Genomic DNA, 17,654 nt, shown 5'->3' on the forward strand with positions numbered 1-17,654 from the left:
GCAAAGAGGAACGAAAGAGCCTCTTGATGAAAGTGAAAGAGAAGAGTGAAAAAGTTGGCTTGAAACTCAACATTCAAAAAACTAAGATCATGGCATCTGATCCCATCACTTCATGGCAAATAGATGGGGAAACAATGGAAACAGTGAGAAACTTTATTTTGGGGGGTTCCAAAATCACTGCAAATGGTGACTGCAGTCATGAAATTAAAAGATGCTTGCTCCCTGGAAGAAAAGCTATGATCAACCTAGACAGCATATTAAAAAGCAGAGATGTTACTTTGCCAAAAAAAGTCCATCTAGCCAAAGCTATGGTTTTATCCAGTAGTCACATATGGATGTGAGAGTTGGACCATAAAGCTGAGCACCAAAGTATTGATGCTTTTGAACTGTGGTGTTGGAGAAGACTCTTGAGAGTCCCTGGACTGCAAGGAGATCCAACCAGTCCATCCTAAAGGAGATCAGTCCTGAATATTTATTGGAAGGACTGATGCTGAAGCTGAAACTCCAATACTTTGGCTACCTGATGTGAAGAACTGACTCATTGGAAAAGACCCTGAACCTAGGAAAGACTGAAGGCAGGAGGAGAAGGGGATGACAGAGGATGAGATGGTTGGATGGCATCACTGACTCGATGGACATAAGTCTGAGTAAGCTCTGGGAGTTAGTGATGGACAGGGAAGCCTGGTGTTCTGCAGTCCATGGGGTCACAAAGAGTTGGACACGACTGAGTGACTGAACTGAACTAAAATACATAGAGAGAGGAGCCACAATGAAATGGATACATAGAAGAAGTAAAGACACAGCTTACTCAGGACCCACATGACCGACCCTGCTAGCGACCCAAAAACAGGAAGACTATCACCATCACAGTGGTCCTCCCCGAGGAACAAAGGGTCTGAGCCCACTGTGGGCTCCCCAGCCTAGGGATCCTGTACCAGAAGATGAGTCCCTAGAACATGTGGCTTTGAAAACCAGTGGAGCTTACATCTGGGAGAGCAGGAGAGATACAGGAGCCAGAGACTCCCCCTTAAAGAGTGAGAAGAAAATCTCACAAGCTGAGTCCTAGCGCAATGGTAGTAATTTGAGAGGTGCCTGTGTAAGACCCACCTGTTGATCTTGGAAAGCATTCCAGAGAGACAGGAGGCAGCTGGGACACCCCTGGGGTTGGGTCTCTCATTGCACCATGCTGATACAGATGCTGGCAAGCACCATCTTTGAATCCTCCCTCCAGCCCATTAACTCTGGGGCCTGTTCCACCCTGGGCTGTACCCACAGTAACCACACAGGGCTGGGCAGAGGGGAGTCAGCTCCACCCCAACTAATGGCACATGCAGCCCACATAGGAAGCACTCCCAGTGCACACAGCTCTAATGACCAGAGAGGAGTGCATTGCTAGGACTCATGGAATGTCTCCTACATAAGACCTCTTTTCCAAGACTAGGAGACATAACAGACTTAAGTACTACACAGATACAAAAAGAGAATTAGATAAAATGAGAAGACAGAGGACTATGTCCCAACTGAAAGAACAAAGACAAAATCTCAGAAAGTGAACTAAATGAAACAGATAAATAATACACTTAAAAAAGAATTCGAGGTAATGATCATAAAGATGATCACCAAAATTGGGAGGAAAAATGGACGAAAACAGTGAAAATTTCAACAAAGAGTTAAAAAATGTTAACAATGAACCAATCAGAGTTGAAGAATAACTGAAAGAAAAACACACTAGAAGGACTGAATTAGATGGTACAAATCAGATTTAGCAGTTGATTAGATGGTACAGAAGAACAAACCAGTGACCTAGGAGGTAGACAAAGCAAAACTCACCCAAGATATAGCAAATATATGCCCAATAAGGGATTAACATCTAAAATAAATTAAGATTATTAACATCACTAATCATCAGGGAAACGCAAATAAAAACCACCAATGAGATACCACCTAACACCTGTCAGAATGGCTATCAGCAAAAAGACAACAAATTAACAAGTGTTGGTGAGAATGTGGAGAAAATGTAACATTGGTAAGACTGCACATTGCTGCAGCCACTATAGAAAATATTATGGAGGCTCCTTAAAAAAATTAAAAATTGAACTACTACATGATCCAGCTATTTTACTTTTGGGTATATACTTGAAGAAAATGTACATTGCAGAAGTATTTACAGCAGCCAAGATATGCAAATAAACTAAGTAGTGATAGATGAATAGATAAAAAAGATGTGATATATACATACATATATTTACTATATATATGGTCACATATGGACTTCCCCTGTGGCTCAGATGGGAAAGAATTTGCCTGCATTGGGGAAGACCCAGATTTCGATCCCTGTGTTGGGAAGATCCCCTGGAGAAGGGAATGGCAACCCACTCCAGTATTCTTGCCTGGGAAATCTCATGGACAGAGGATCCTGGTGGGCTACAGTCCATGGAGTCACCAAGAGTCAGACATGACTGAGTGACTGACACCACACTATGGTCATATATACACACACACACACACACACAAACATACACACACACACACAATGGAATATTACTCATAAAAAGGATTAAATCTTGCTATTTGGAACAACTGGGAGGATCCAGGGTATCACGTTAAGTGAAATAAGTCAAGAGAAAGACAAATAGCACAAATACCATATGATGTCACTAATGCGTTGAATCTAAAAAACAAAATAAACAGAAAGAAAACAGACTCATACATACAAAGAACAAACAGATGGTTATCACAGGTGGGCAAGGTGGGGAATTGGACAAAAAAGGTGAAGAAGATTAAGAGCTACAAATTTTCAGTTAAGTTACAGGGATACAATATACAGCATAAGGAAGATAGTCAATAACACTGTAATAACTTTGTGTAGGGACAGTTACTAGACAACTTACTGTGGTGATCATTTTGTAATGTATCTAAATGTCAAATCAACTGTTCCATTATTTACCTGAAACATTTCAAATATTATCTCAATAAAAATATCTTCAAAAATCATCAAAAATTTAACAAAATATACACATTAAAGATCCACATGACAGAAAACTGCCATAAAGTGATCATTTACAAATAATTGTGGGAAGTTTACTTTCTGTTAGTAAAGTGTTCTTTTACATTTCAAATTCTGACTTTGCAATACAGACTCGGATCTCAAGCACCAGCTGGGAGACCTCTGGGCCCGGCCACCTTACGAGCCAGTGAAACTAGAAAGCACAAATGGGAAAAAAAAAGAAGGAGAACAAGATTGCGGAGGAGTAGATGGATATGGGGTACCTCTCTCTCCACAGATACATCAGGAATACACCTTCAGACACAGAAGTGCATACAGAACACCAGCTGAGAGCAGACAAGAGTACCCGACCAGGGGAAAAGAACATACAGAACCACACAAAACTCGAGATCAAGCCCTGAGCCTTTGGAGAGGGAGCACTGACTCCAAGACCCTACACTACCAGAGAACTAATGCTAGGGAGTATCGACTAGTGAGAACTAACACACGGGAAACCACTTGAATACAAGAGCCAGCATCACCCAACCACCAGTAGCACCCTGTGCAGGACACCTCATCTAAACGACAAACAGAACAAAAATACAAACCCAGTCACCAGCAGACATGATTACCACCTCACTCAGTCTTTTTTTTTTTTTTAATTAATTTTATTCTATTCTCAAACTTTACATAATTGTATTAGTTCTGCCAAACATCAAAATGAATCCACCACGGGTATACATGTGTTCCCCATCCTGAACCCCCCTCCCTCCTCCCTCCCCACGCCATCCCTCTGGGTCGTCCCAGTGCACCAGCCCCAAGCATCCAGTATCGTGCATTGAACCTGGACTGGCATCTCGTTTCATACATGATATTTTACATGTTTCAATGCCATTCTCCCAAATCTTCCCACCCTCTCCCTCTCCCACAGAGTCCATAAGACTGTTCTATACGTCAGTGTCTCTTTTGCAGTCTCGTATACAGGATTATCGTTACCATCTTTCTAAATTCCATATATATGCGTTAGTATACTGTATTGGTGTTTTTCCTTCTGGCTTACTTCACTCTGTATAATAGGCTCCAGTTTCATACACCTCATTAGAACTGATTCAAATGTATTCTTTTTAATGGCTGAGTAATACTCCATTGTGTATATGTACCACAGCTTTCTTATCCATTCATCTGCTGATGGACATCTAGGTTGCTTCCATGTCCTGGCTATTATAAACAATGCTGCGATGAACATTGGGGTACACGTGCCTCTTTCCCTTCTGGTTTCCTCAGTGTGTATGCCCAGCAGTGGGATTGCTGGATCATAAGGCAGTTCTATTTCCAGTTTTTTAAGGAATCTCCACACTGTTCTCCATAGTGGCTGTACTAGTTTGCATTCCCACCAACAGTGTAAGAGGGTTCCCTTTTCTCCACACCCTCTCCAGCATTTATTATTTGTAGACTTTTGGATCGCGGCCATTCTGACTGGTGTGAAATGGTACCTCATAGTGGTTTTGATTTGCATTTCTCTGATAATGAGTGATGTTGAGCATCTTTTCATGTGTTTGTTAGCCATCTGTATGTCTTCTTTGGAGAAATGTCTATTTAGATCTTTGGCCCATTTTTTGATTGGGTCATTTATTTTTCTGGAGTTGAGCTGTAGGAGTTGCTTGTATATTTTTGAGATTAGTTGTTTGTCGGTTGCTTCATTTGCTATTATTTTCTCCCATTCTGAAGGCTGTCTTTTCACCTTGCTAATAGTTTCCTTTGATGTGCAAAAGCTTTTAAGTTTAATTAGGTCCCATTTGTTTATTTTTGCTTTTATTTCCAATATTCTGGGAGGTGGGTCATAGAGGATCCTGCTGTGATGTATGTCAGAGAGTGTTTTGCCTATGTTCTCCTCTAGGAGTTTTATAGTTTCTGGTCTTACGTTGAGATCTTTAATCCATTTTGAGTTTATTTTTGTATATGGTGTTAGAAAGTGTTCTAGTTTCATTCTTTTACAAGTGGTTGACCAGATTTCCCAGCACCACTTGTTAAAGAGATTGTCTTTAATCCATTGTATATTCTTGCCTCCTTTGTCAAAGATAAGGTGTCCATATGTGCATGGATTTATCTCTGGGCTTTCTATTTTGTTCCATTGATCTATATTTCTGTCTTTGTGCCAGTACCATACTGTCTTGATAACTGTGGCTTTGTAGTAGAGCCTGAAGTCAGGTAGGTTGATTCCTCCAGTTCCATTTTTCTTTCTCAAGATCGCTTTGGCTATTCGAGGTTTTTTGTATTTCCATACAAATTGTGAAATTATTTGTTCTAGCTCCGTGAAGAATACTGTTGGTAGCTTGATAGGGATTGCATTGAATCTATAAATTGCTTTGGGTAGTATACTCATTTTCACTATATTGATTCTTCCAATCCATGAACATGGTATGTTTCTCCATCTATTAGTGTCCTCTTTGATTTCTTTCACCAGTGTTTTATAGTTTTCTATATATAGGTCTTTAGTTTCTTTAGGTAGATATATTCCTAAGTATTTTAATATTTTCGTTGCAATGGTGAATGGAATTGTTTCCTTAATTTCTCTTTCTGTTTTCTCATTATTAGTGTATAGGAATGCAAGGGATTTCTGTGTGTTGATTTTATATCCTGCAACTTTACTATATTCATTGATTAGTTCTGGTAATTTTCTGGTGGAGTCTTTAGGGTTTTCTATGTAGAGGATCATGTCATCTGCAAATAGTGAGAGTTTTACTTCTTCTTTTCCAATTTGGATTCCTTTTATTTCTTTTTCTGCTCTGATTGCTGTGGCCAAAACTTCCAAAACTATGTTGAATAGTAATGGTGAAAGTGGGCACCCTTGTCTTGTTCCTGACTTTAGAGGAAATGCTTTCAATTTTTCACCATTGAGGATAATGTTTGCTGTGGGTTTGTCATATATAGCTTTTATTATGTTGAGGTATGTTCCTTCTATTCCTGCTTTCTGGAGAGTTTTTATCATAAATGGGTGTTGAATTTTGTCAAAGGCTTTCTCTGCATCTATTGAGATAATCATATGGTTTTTATTTTTCAATTTGTTAATGTGGTGTATTACATTGATTGATTTGCGGATATTGAAGAATCCTTGCATCCCTGGGATAAAGCCCACTTGGTCATGGTGTATGATCTTTTTAATGTGTTGTTGGATTCTGATTGCTAGAATTTTGTTTAGGATTTTTGCATCTATGTTCATCAGTGATATTGGCCTGTAGTTTTCTTTTTTTGTGGGATCTTTGTCAGGTTTTGGGATTAGGGTGATGGTGGCCTCATAGAATGAGTTTGGAAGTTTACCTTCCTCTGCAATTTTCTGGAAGAGTTTGAGCAGGATAGGTGTTAGCTCTTCTCTAAAGTTTTGGTAGAATTCAGCTGTGAAGCCGTCTGGACCTGGGCTTTTGTTTGCCGGAAGATTTTTGATTACAGTTTCAATTTCCGTGCTTGTGATGGGTCTGTTGAGATTTTCTATTTCTTCCTGGTCCAGTTTTGGAAAGTTGTACTTTTCTAAGAATTTGTCCATTTCTTCCTTGTTGTCCATTTTATTGGCATATAATTGTTGATAATAGTCTCTTATGATCCTTTGTATTTCTGTGTTATCTGTTGTGATCTCTCCATTTTCGTTTCTAATTTTATTGATTTGATTTTTCTCCCTTTGTTTCTTGATGAGTCTGGCTAATGGTTTGTCAATTTTATTTATCCTTTCAAAGAACCAGCTTTTGGCTTTGTTGATTTTTGCTATGGTCTCTTTTGTTTCTTTTGCATTTATTTCTGCTCTAATTTTTAAGATTTCTTTCCTTCTACTAACCCTGGGGTTCTTCATTTTTTCCTTTTCTAGTTGCTTTAGGTGTAGAGTTAGGTTATTTATTTGACTTTTTTCTTGTTTCTTGAGGTGTGCCTGTATTGCTATGAACTTTCCCCTTAGGACTGCTTTTACTGTGTCCCACAGGTTTTGGGTTGTTGTGTTTTCATTTTCATTCGTTTCTATGCAAATTTTGATTTCTTTTTTGATTTCTTCTGTGATTTGTTGGTTATTCAGCAGCGTGTTGTTCAGCCTCCATATGTTGGAATTTTTAATAGTTTTTCTCCTGTAATTGAGATCTAATCTTACTGCATTATGGTCAGAAAAGATGCTTGGAATGATTTCTATTTTTTTGAATTTACCAAGGCTAGCTTTATGGCCCAGGATGTGATCTATCCTGGAGAAGGTTCCATGTGCGCTTGAGAAAAAGGTGAAATTCATTGTTTTGGGATGAAATGTCCTATAGATATCAATTAGGTCTAACTGGTCTATTGTATCGTTTAAAGTTTGTGTTTCCTTGTTAATTTTCTGTTTAGTTGATCTATCCATAGGTGTGAGTGGGGTGTTAAAGTCTCCCACTATTATTGTGTTATTGTTAATTTCTCCTTTCATACTTGTTAGCATTTGTCTTACATACTGCGGTGCTCCTGTGTTGGGTGCATATATATTTATAATTGTTATATCTTCTTCTTGGATTGATCCTTTGATCATTATGTAGTGACCTTCTTTGTCTCTTTTCACAGCCTTTGTTTTAAAGTCTATTTTATCTGATATGAGTATTGCTACTCCTGCTTTTTTTTGGTCCCTATTTGCATGGAAAATCTTTTTCCAGCCCTTCACTTTCAGTCTGTATGTGTCCCCTGTTTTGAGGTGGGTCTCCTGTAGACAACATATGTAGGGGTCTTGTTTTTGTATCCATTCAGCCAGTCTTTGTCTTTTGGTTGGGGCATTCAACCCATTTACGTTTAAGGTAATTACTGATAAGTATGATCCTGTTGCCATTTACTTTATTGTTTTGGGTTCGAATTTATACACCATTTTTGTGTTTCCTGTCTAGAGAATATCCTTTAGTATTTGTTGGAGAGCTGGTTTGGTGGTGCAGAAATCTCTCAGCTTTTGCTTGTCTGAGAAGCTTTTGATTTCTCCTTCATACTTGAATGAAATCCTTGCTGGGTACAATAATCTGGGCTGTAGGTTATTTTCTTTCATCATTTTAAGTATGTCTTGCCATTCCCTCCTGGCTTGAAGAGTTTCTATTGAAAGATCAGCTGTTATCCTTATGGGGATTCCCTTGTGTGTTATTTGTTGTTTTTCCCTTGCTGCTTTTAATATTTGTTCTTTGTGTTTGATCTTTGTTAATTTGATTAATATGTGTCTTGGGGTGTTTCGCCTTGGGTTTATCCTGTTTGGGATTCTCTGGGTTTCTTGGACTTGGGTGATTATTTCCTTCCCCAGTTTAGGGAAGTTTTCAACTATTATCTCCTCAAGTATTTTCTCATGGTCTTTCTTTTTGTCTTCTTCTTCTGGAACCCCTATGATTCGAATGTTGTAGCGTTTAATATTGTCCTGGAGGTCTCTGAGATTGTCCTCATTTCTTTTAATTCGTTTTTCTTTTATTCTCTCTGATTCATTTATTTCTACCATTCTATCTTCTAATTCACTAATCCTATCTTCTGCCTCTGTTATTCTACTATTTGTTGCCTCCAGAGTGTTTTTAATTTCATTTATTGCATTATTCATTATATATTGACTCTTTTTTATTTCTTCTAGGTCCTTGTTAAACCTTTCTTGCATCTTCTCAATCCTTGTCTCCATGCTATTTATCTGTGATTCCATTTTAATTTCAAGATTTTGGATCAATTTCACTATCATTATTCGGAATTCTTTATCAGGTAGATTCCCTATCTCTTCCTCTTTTGTTTGGTTTGGTGGGCATTTATCCTGTTCCTTTATCTGCTGGCTATTCCTCTGTCTCTTCATCTTGTTTAAATTGCTGAGTTTGGGGTGTCCTTTCTGTATTCTGGCAGTTTGTGGAGTTCTCTTTATTGTGGCTTTTCCTCGCTGTGTGTGGGTTTGTACAGGTGGCTTGTCAAGGTTTCCTGGTTAGGGAAGCTTGTGTCGGTGTTCTGATGGATGGAGCTGTATTTCTTCTCTTTGTTCAGTCGCGCTCCTTTCGAAGAGTTGGATTGCTTTTCTGGGTGCCTGATGTCCTCTGCCAGCATTCAGAAGTTGTTTTGTGGAATTTACTCGACGTTTAAATGCTCTTTTGATGAATTTGTGGGGGAGAAAGTGTTCTCCCCGTCCTACTCCTCCGCCATCTTGGCTCCTCCCCCACCTCACTCAGTCTTGTCCATTAGAGGAAAAACAAGCAAACAAATAAAAACTCAGCATAAATCTCACCCTATATTATATGAAGCTTACACAAACCACTGGACAAACCTTAGGAGGGGAGAAACCAAAAGGAAGAAAGAATTCAACCTTGAAGCCTGGGAAAAGGAGACCTCAGACACAGTAAGTTAAAAAAAAATTATGAAAAGGCAGAGAAATACTACACAAATGAAGGAACAAACTAGAAATACAGAAGTCCAAATAAATGAAAAGGAGATAGGCAAACTATCTGAAAAATAATTCCGTATAATGATAATAAAGATGATCAAAAACCTTGAACACAGAAAACGTTAAGAATCAATTAACAAAGACCTAGAAGAATTAAAGAATAAACATACAGAGACAAACAACACAATTACTGAAATTAAAAATACTCTAAGAAGGAATCAACAGCAGAATAACTGAAGCAGAAGAACGAAACAGTGAGCTGGAAGATAAAGTGGTGGAAATAACTTCTGAAGAGCAGAATAAAGTAAAAAGAATGAAAAGAACTGAGGATAGTCTAAGAGACTTCTGGGACAATATCAAACACATCAACATTCAAATATTAGGGGTCCCAGAAGAAGAAGAGAGAAAGAAAGGATATAAGAAAATTTTTGAAGAGAGTATAGTTGAAAACTTACCCAACATGGAAAAGGAAACAGCCAATAAAGTCCAAGAGGTGCAAAGAGTTCCATACAGGATAAACATGCCAAGACACATACTAATCAACTAATAAAGACTAAACACAAAGAAAGAATATTAAATGCAGCAAGGGAAAAGCAACAAGTAACATACAAGGGAAACCCCATACATGTAAACCCTGATCTCCCAGCAGAAACTCTGCAGGCCAGAAGGGAATGGCAGGATATATTTAAAGTACTGAAAGGGAAACATTTACAACCAAGGTGACTGTACCCAGGAAGGATCTCATTGAAAATTTATGGAGAAATAAAGTTTTTCAGACAAGCAAAAGTTAAGAGAATTCAGTACCACCAAATCAGCTTTACAACAAATGTTAAAGGGACTTATATACTCAAGAAATACAAGAGAAGAAAAAAGATCTACAAAATCAACCCCAAACAATTAAGAAAATGGCAATCAGAATACGTATTACTTTAAATGTAAATGGATTAAATGCTCCAACAAAAAGACACAGACTGGCTGAATGGATACAAAAACAAGACCCACATACATGACATCTACAAGAAACCAACTTCAGACCTCAAGACACATATAGCCTGCAAATTAGAGGATGGAAAAATATATTCCATGCAAATAGGAAGCAAAAGAAAGCTGGAGTAACAATACTCATATTAGACAAAATAAACCTTAAAATAAAGAAGATTACAAGAGATAGGAAGGACACTACATAATGATCAAGGGATCAATCCAAGAGGAAGACATAATAATTGTAAATATCAATGCACCCAACATAGAAGCACCTCAATACATAAGACAAACATTAACAGACAAAAGCAAAAACTGACAGTAGCACAATAATAGTAGGAGACGTTTAACACCCCACTCACACCAATGGACAGATCATCAAAACAGAAAACTAATAAGGAAACACAAGTCTTAAGTGATACATTAGATGAGATTCATCTCATTGTTATCTTCAGGACATTCCACCCCAATGCAGAAGAATACACCTTCTTCTCAAGTTTAAATGGAACATTCTCCAGAATAGACCACATTTTGGGTCAAAAATCAAATCTCAGTAAATGTAACAAAGTTAAATTGTATCAAGCATCTTCTCCAACCACAATGCTATGAGACTAGATATCAATTACAAGAAAAAACTGTAGGAAACACGAATACATGGAGATTAAACAATGTGTTTCTCAATAACCAACAGGTTACTGAAGAAGTCAAAAGGGCAATCAAAAAATTTCTAGAAACAAATGACAATGAAAACATGACAACTCAAAACCCATGGGATGCAGCAAGCAGTCCTAAGAGGGAAGTTTATAACAATACAATCCCACCTCAAGAAACAAGAAAATCATTGAATAGACAACCTAACTTTACACCTAAACCAAATGGAAAAAAAAGAACCAAAAACCCCCAAAATTAGTAGAAGGAAAGAAATCATAAAGATCTGACCAGAAATAAATGAAAAAGAAATGAAAGAAACAATAGTAAAGATTAATAAAACTAAAAGTTGGTTCTTTGAGAAGATAAACAAAATCGACAAACCTTTAGTGAGACTTATTAAGAAAAAAAGAAGAATCAAATCAACAAAATTAGAAATGAAAAAGGAGAGGTTACAACAGACAATGCAGAAATACAAAGGATTATAAGAGACTATCATGAACAAATATATGGAGAACCTGGAAGAAGAAACAGACAGACTCTTAGAAAAGTTCAATCTTCCAAGACAGAACCAGGAAGAAACAGAAATTATGAACAACCCAATTAAAAGCACTGAAACTGAAGCTCTGACCAAAATCTGCCAAAAAAACAAAAGCCCAGGACCAGATGCCTTTATAGGAGAATTCTATCTAACATTCACAGAAGAGCTAATGCCTAGCCTTCTAAAACTCTTTCAAAAAATGGCAGAGGAAGGAACACTTCTAAACTCATTCTACGAGGCCACCGTCACCCTGATACCAAAAGCAAAGACAACACACAAAAAGAAAACTACAGGCAGTATCACTGATGAACACAGATGCAAAAATCCTCAACAAAATTTTAACAAACAGAATTCAGCAACACATCAAAAAGCTCATACACCAATGTCAAGTTGGGTTTATTCCAGGGATGGAAGGATGCTTCACTATATGCAAATCAATCAATGTGATACACCATATTAACAAATTAAAAGTTAAAAACCATGTGATCTCAGCAGACGCAGAAAAAGCCTTTGACAAAATTCAGCACCCATGTATGATTAAAACTCTTGAAAAAATGGGCATAGAAGGAACCTACCTCAACATAGTAAAGGCCATATACGATAGAAAAGAAAATGAAGTTGCTCAGTCATGTCTGACTCTTTGGGACCCCATGGACTGTAGCCTACCAGGCTCCTCTGTCTATGGGATTTTGAAGGCAAGAGTACTGCAGTGGGTTGCCATTTCCTTCTCCAGGGGATCTTCCCAAACCAGGGATCGAACCTGGGTCTCCTGCATTGCAAGCGGACACTTTACCATTTGAGCCACCAGGGAAGTCATACATTTTAAGCATACAGCAAACATTATTCTCAATCGTGAAAAACACAAAGCATTCCCCCTAAGATCAGGAACAAGAAAAGGGTGTCTCAACATAGTTCTGGAAGTCCTAGCAGCAGCAATCAGAGAAGAAAAAGAAATAAAAGGAATCCAGATCGGAAAAGCAGCAGCAAAGCTCTCACTGTTTGCAGATGACATGATACGCTACATAGAAAACCCTAAAGACAGTATCAGAAAATTACTAAAGCTAATCAGTGAATTTAGCAAAGTTGCAGGATACATCAATACACAGAAATCACTTGCATTTCTCTATACTAAAAATCAAAACTCAAAAGAAGAAATTAAGGAATCAATCCCATTCACCACTGCAACAAGAAGAATTAAATATCTAGGAATAAACTTACCTAAAGAGACAAAAGAACTGTACACAGAAAATTATAAGACACTAATAAAAGAACAACGGACTGGTTCCAAATAGGAAAAGGAGTACATCAAGGCTGTATATCATCACCCTGCTTATTTAACTTAGATGCAGAGTACATCATGAGAAACACTGGGCTTGATGAAGCACAAGCTGGAATCAAGATTTCCAGGAGAAATATCAATAACCTCAGATATGCAGATGACACCACCCTTATGGCAGAAAGTGAAAAAGAACTAAAGAGCCTCTTGATGAAAGTGAAAGAGGAGAGTGAAAAAGTTGGCTTAAAGCTCAACATTCAGAAAACTAAAATCATGGCATCCGGTCCCATCACTTCATGGGAAATAGATGGGGAAACAGCGGTTGACTTTATTTTTCTGGGCTCCAAAATCACTGCAGATGGTGACTGCAGCAATGAAATAAAAAGACGCTTGCTCCTTGGAAGGAAAGCTACAATCAACCTAGACAGCATATTAAAGCAGGGACATTACTTTGCCAACAAGGGTTCATCTAGTCAAGGCTATGGTTTTTCTAGTGGTCATGTATGGAGGTGAGAGTTGGACTATAAAGAAAGCTGAGTGCCGAAGAATTAATGCTTTTGAACTGTGGTGTTGGAGAAGACTCTTGAGAGTCCCTTGGACTGCAAGGAAATCCAACCAGTCCATCTTAAAGGAGATCAGTCCTGGGTGTTCACTGGAAGGACTGATGTTGAGGCTGAAACTCCAATATTTTGACCACCTGATCCAAAGAGCTGACTCATTGGAAAAGACTCTGATGCTGGGAAAGACTGAGGGCAGGAGGAGAAGGAGACGACAGAGGATGAGATGGTTAGATGGCATCATCGACTCGATGGACATGGGTTTGGGTGGACTCCGGGAGTTGGTGATGGACAGTGAGGCCTGGCATGCTGCAGTTCATGGGGTTGCAAAGAGTCAAACATGACTGAGTGACTGAACTGAATGAAAGAAATCAAAGATGACATAAACAGATGGAGAGATATTCCATGTTCCTGGGTAGGAAGAATCAGCAATCTACAGATTTAACCCGATCCCTATCAAATTACCAATGACATTTTTCACAGAACTAGAACAAAGAATTTCACAATTCATATGGAAGCACAGTTCAGTTCAGTTCAGTCGCTCAGTCATGTCCGACTCTTTGCGACCCCATGAATCACAGCACGCCAGGCCTCCCTGTCCATCACCAACTCCCGGAGTGCACTGAGACTCACATCCATCGAGTCAGTGATGCCATCCAGCAATCTCATCCTCTGTCATCCCCTTGTCCTCCTGCCCCAAATCCCTCCCAGCATCAGAGTCTTTTCCAATGAGTCAACTCTAGAAGCACAAATGACCCCAAACAGCCAAAGCAATCTTGAGAAAGAAGAATGGTGTTGGAGGAATCAATCTGCCTGACTTCAGAATATACTACAAAGCTGCAGTCATCAAGACAGTATGGTATTGGCACAAAAACAGAAACATAGACCAATGGAACAACATAGAAAGCCCAGAAATCAACACATGCACCTATGGGTACCTTATATTTGACAAACGAAGCAAGAAGATACAATGGGGCAAAGACAGCCTCTTCAATAAAGGTGCTGGGGAAACTGGACAGCTACATGTAAAAGAACGAAATTAGGGCATTTCCTAACACCATACACAAAGATAAACTCAAAATGGATCAAAGACCTAAATGTAAGACCAGAAACTATAAAACTCTTAGAGAAAAACATAGAACACTCGATGACATAAATCAAAGCAAGATCCTCTATGACCCACCTCCTGCTGCTGCTGCTGCTGCTGCTAAGTCACTTCAGTCATGTCCGACTCTGTGCGATCCCATAGATGACAGCAAACCAGGCTCCCCCATCCCTGGGATTCTCAAGGCAAGAACACTGGAGTGGGTTGCTATTTCCTTCTCCAATACATAAAAGTGAAAAGTGAAAGTGAAGTCGGTCAGTCGTGTCTGACTCTTAGCGACCCCATGGACTGCAGCCCACCAGGCTCCTCCATCCATGGGATTTTCCATGCAAGAGTACCAGAGTGAGTTGCCATTGCCTTCTCTGATGACCCACCTACTAGAGTAATGGAAATATAACCAAAAGTAAACAAGTGGGACCTGATTAAACTTAAAAGCTTTTGCACAGCAAAGGAAACTATAAGCAAGGTGGAAAGACAACCCTCAGAATGGGAGAAAATAATAGCAAATGAAACAACTGACAAAGGATTAATTTCCAAAATATATAGGCAGCTCACACAACTCAATATCAGGAAAACAAACAACCCAATACTAAAGTGGGAAAAATACCTAAACAGACGTTTCTCCAAAGAAGACATACAGATGGCTAACAAACACATGAAAAGATGCTCAACATCTCTCATTATTAGAGAAATGCAAATCAAAACTACAATGAGATATCACCTCACACCAATCAGAACGGTGATCATCAAAAAGTCTACAAACAATAAATGCTGGACAGGGTGTGGAGAAAAGGGAACGCTCTAACACTGTTGGTGGGAATGTAAATTGATACAGCCACTATGGAAGACAGTATGAAGATTCCTTTAAAAACTAGGAATAAAACTACCATATGACCCAGCAATCCCACTCCTTAGGCATCTACCCTGAGGAAACCAAAATTGAAAAAGACACATGTATCCCATTGTTCGTTGCAGCACGATTTACAATAGCTAGAACATGGAAGCAACCTAGATACCCATCAACAAATGAATGGATAAAGAAGTTGTGGTACATATACATGAAGGAATATTACTCAGCCATAAAAAGGAATGCATTTGAGTCAGTTCTGATGAGGTGGATGAACCTAGAACCTACTATACAGAGTGAAGTAAGTCAGAAAGAGAAAGATAAACATTGTATTCTAATCCATATATACAGAATCTATAAAAATGGTCTTCAAGAATTTACTTATAGGGCAGCAATGGACAAGTAGACATAGAGAATAGACTTATGGACATGGGGAGAGGGTAGGAGAGGGTGAGACACATGGAAAGAGTAACATGGAAACTTACATTACCATATGCAAGATAGACAGCCATTGGGAATTTGGCTAAGAAATATGGCTAAGAAACTCAAACAGAGGCTCTGTATCAACCTATAGGGGTGGGGTGGGGAGGGAGACGGGGGGAGGTTCAAAAGGGAGGGGATATATGTATACCTATGGCTGATTCAGGTTGAGGCTTGACAGAAAAAAAACAAAATTCTGTAAAGCAATTATTGTTCAATAAAAAAATTAAAAAATAATTTGAAATACTGCATAAAATTTGATAGAATACCATGAATACATCACCTAAAATTAATACATGTGAGCATTTTGATACAAATGCTGTGCTACGTCTCACCCCATCTCTGCCTCTCCCTCTCCCCTCCTATTTATTTATCTATCTACTTACCTACCTATAACCTGATAGGTAAACAACAGTTTATATAGATGATCCTTTCTATAAGGAAAACAGTATTGTATCGAGTTTTTTTGTTATCATGAAACTAGGTATTCTTAAAATACTTCTTTTGTATATTTGTATTTTCTCATTTTTCAATAATGAACATGTATTGCTTAATTTGGAGAGGCAATGGCACCCCACCCAGTACTCTTGCCTGGAAAATCCCATGGATGGAGCCTAGTAGGCTGCAGTCCATGGGGTCGCTAAGAGTCGGACACGACTGAGCAACTTCACTTTCACTTTTCACTTTCATGCATTGGAGAAGGAAATGGCAACCTGCTCCAGTATTCTTGCCTGGAGAATCCCAGGGATGGTGGAGCCTGATGGGCTGCCGTCTATAGGGTCGCACAGAGTCGGACACGACTGAAGCGACTTAGCAGCAGCAGCAGCAGCATTGCTTAATTTAAAAATAAAATATTTATATACTCAAAAAAGAATTATTCATCATAATACAGTTACCAGCTAAATTCTAACTCTTGTTTTTCTATGAAAAAAAAAATTCTCTGTTAACATATCCATTATATAAATGCAATACAGATATGTGCTATTAAGGAAATTAAACAGACCATCTACAATTGATTATTCTCTTTATATAAGGGATAATGTGGCTAATCATTTTCTTTATAAAAAAGGCAATTGGCACAAATGTGCAAAATATTACCACTACATCAATACACCTTTGTGAAATCTACTAACTTTCAGATCTTACCTCTGAAACATTCCTTTCAATGACAGAACTTACAGTAGGCTTTTATATTTGTGATAGAAACTTATAAACATTTCTTTTTATTTTAAATTCAGAACTATAAGCACATAAATATTCAACTTGAGCTTTTGTTGTTGCTGCTGTTAAAAGCATTAATATTTATTTCAATTGTTCCTTGCTGCAAAAGTATTTGAAGTAATATGATAAAGTAAAGCCATGGTTTTAAAAAACTACATTTTATATTTTACATATCTTTAAAGATGGTTACAATTTCACTTAAAGGAAATCAACAAAAGGGCCTGTTTAATGCCAACTCTGAATTTAGGAAATAATATACTCCTTGGGCTTCTATGGTGGGTCAGTGGTAAAGAACCCGCCTGCCAATTCAGGAGACTTGGGTTCAATTCCCTGGTCAGGAAGATCTGCTGGAGAAGGAAATGGCAACCCACAAATCCCATGGGTAGAGGAGCCTGATGAGCTACAGTCCACTGCATCACAGAAGTCGCACACAATTTAGCAACTAAATAACAATACTCCTTATTTTCAGGAAAATCTAAAATCTTTAAGTTACAAAATGTACACATAATAGAGGCAATTACTATCTCAAAGACAAACTTAGTTATGATCAACTACCTTTTTTACCCAAAAAATGTTCATTTAGTATCTGTAAAAGGAAATAGAAATTGGTTTATAAAAAATAACTTCCCCATGGTC

The 17,654-nt window shown here is 38.2% G+C and overlaps 1 protein-coding gene across 1 annotated transcript in view; it reads right to left on the bottom strand.

The window, feature by feature from the left end:
• The window catches only part of ME1 (malic enzyme 1), a 224,529-nt gene that overhangs the window by 165,254 nt on the left and 41,621 nt on the right, over window positions 1-17,654 (bottom strand). The gene's annotated exons all lie outside the window — the stretch shown is intronic.

The sequence above is a fragment of the Bos indicus x Bos taurus genome, chromosome 9, assembly GCF_003369695.1.
Source record: "Bos indicus x Bos taurus breed Angus x Brahman F1 hybrid chromosome 9, Bos_hybrid_MaternalHap_v2.0, whole genome shotgun sequence".
Lineage (NCBI taxonomy): Eukaryota > Metazoa > Chordata > Mammalia > Artiodactyla > Bovidae > Bos > Bos indicus x Bos taurus.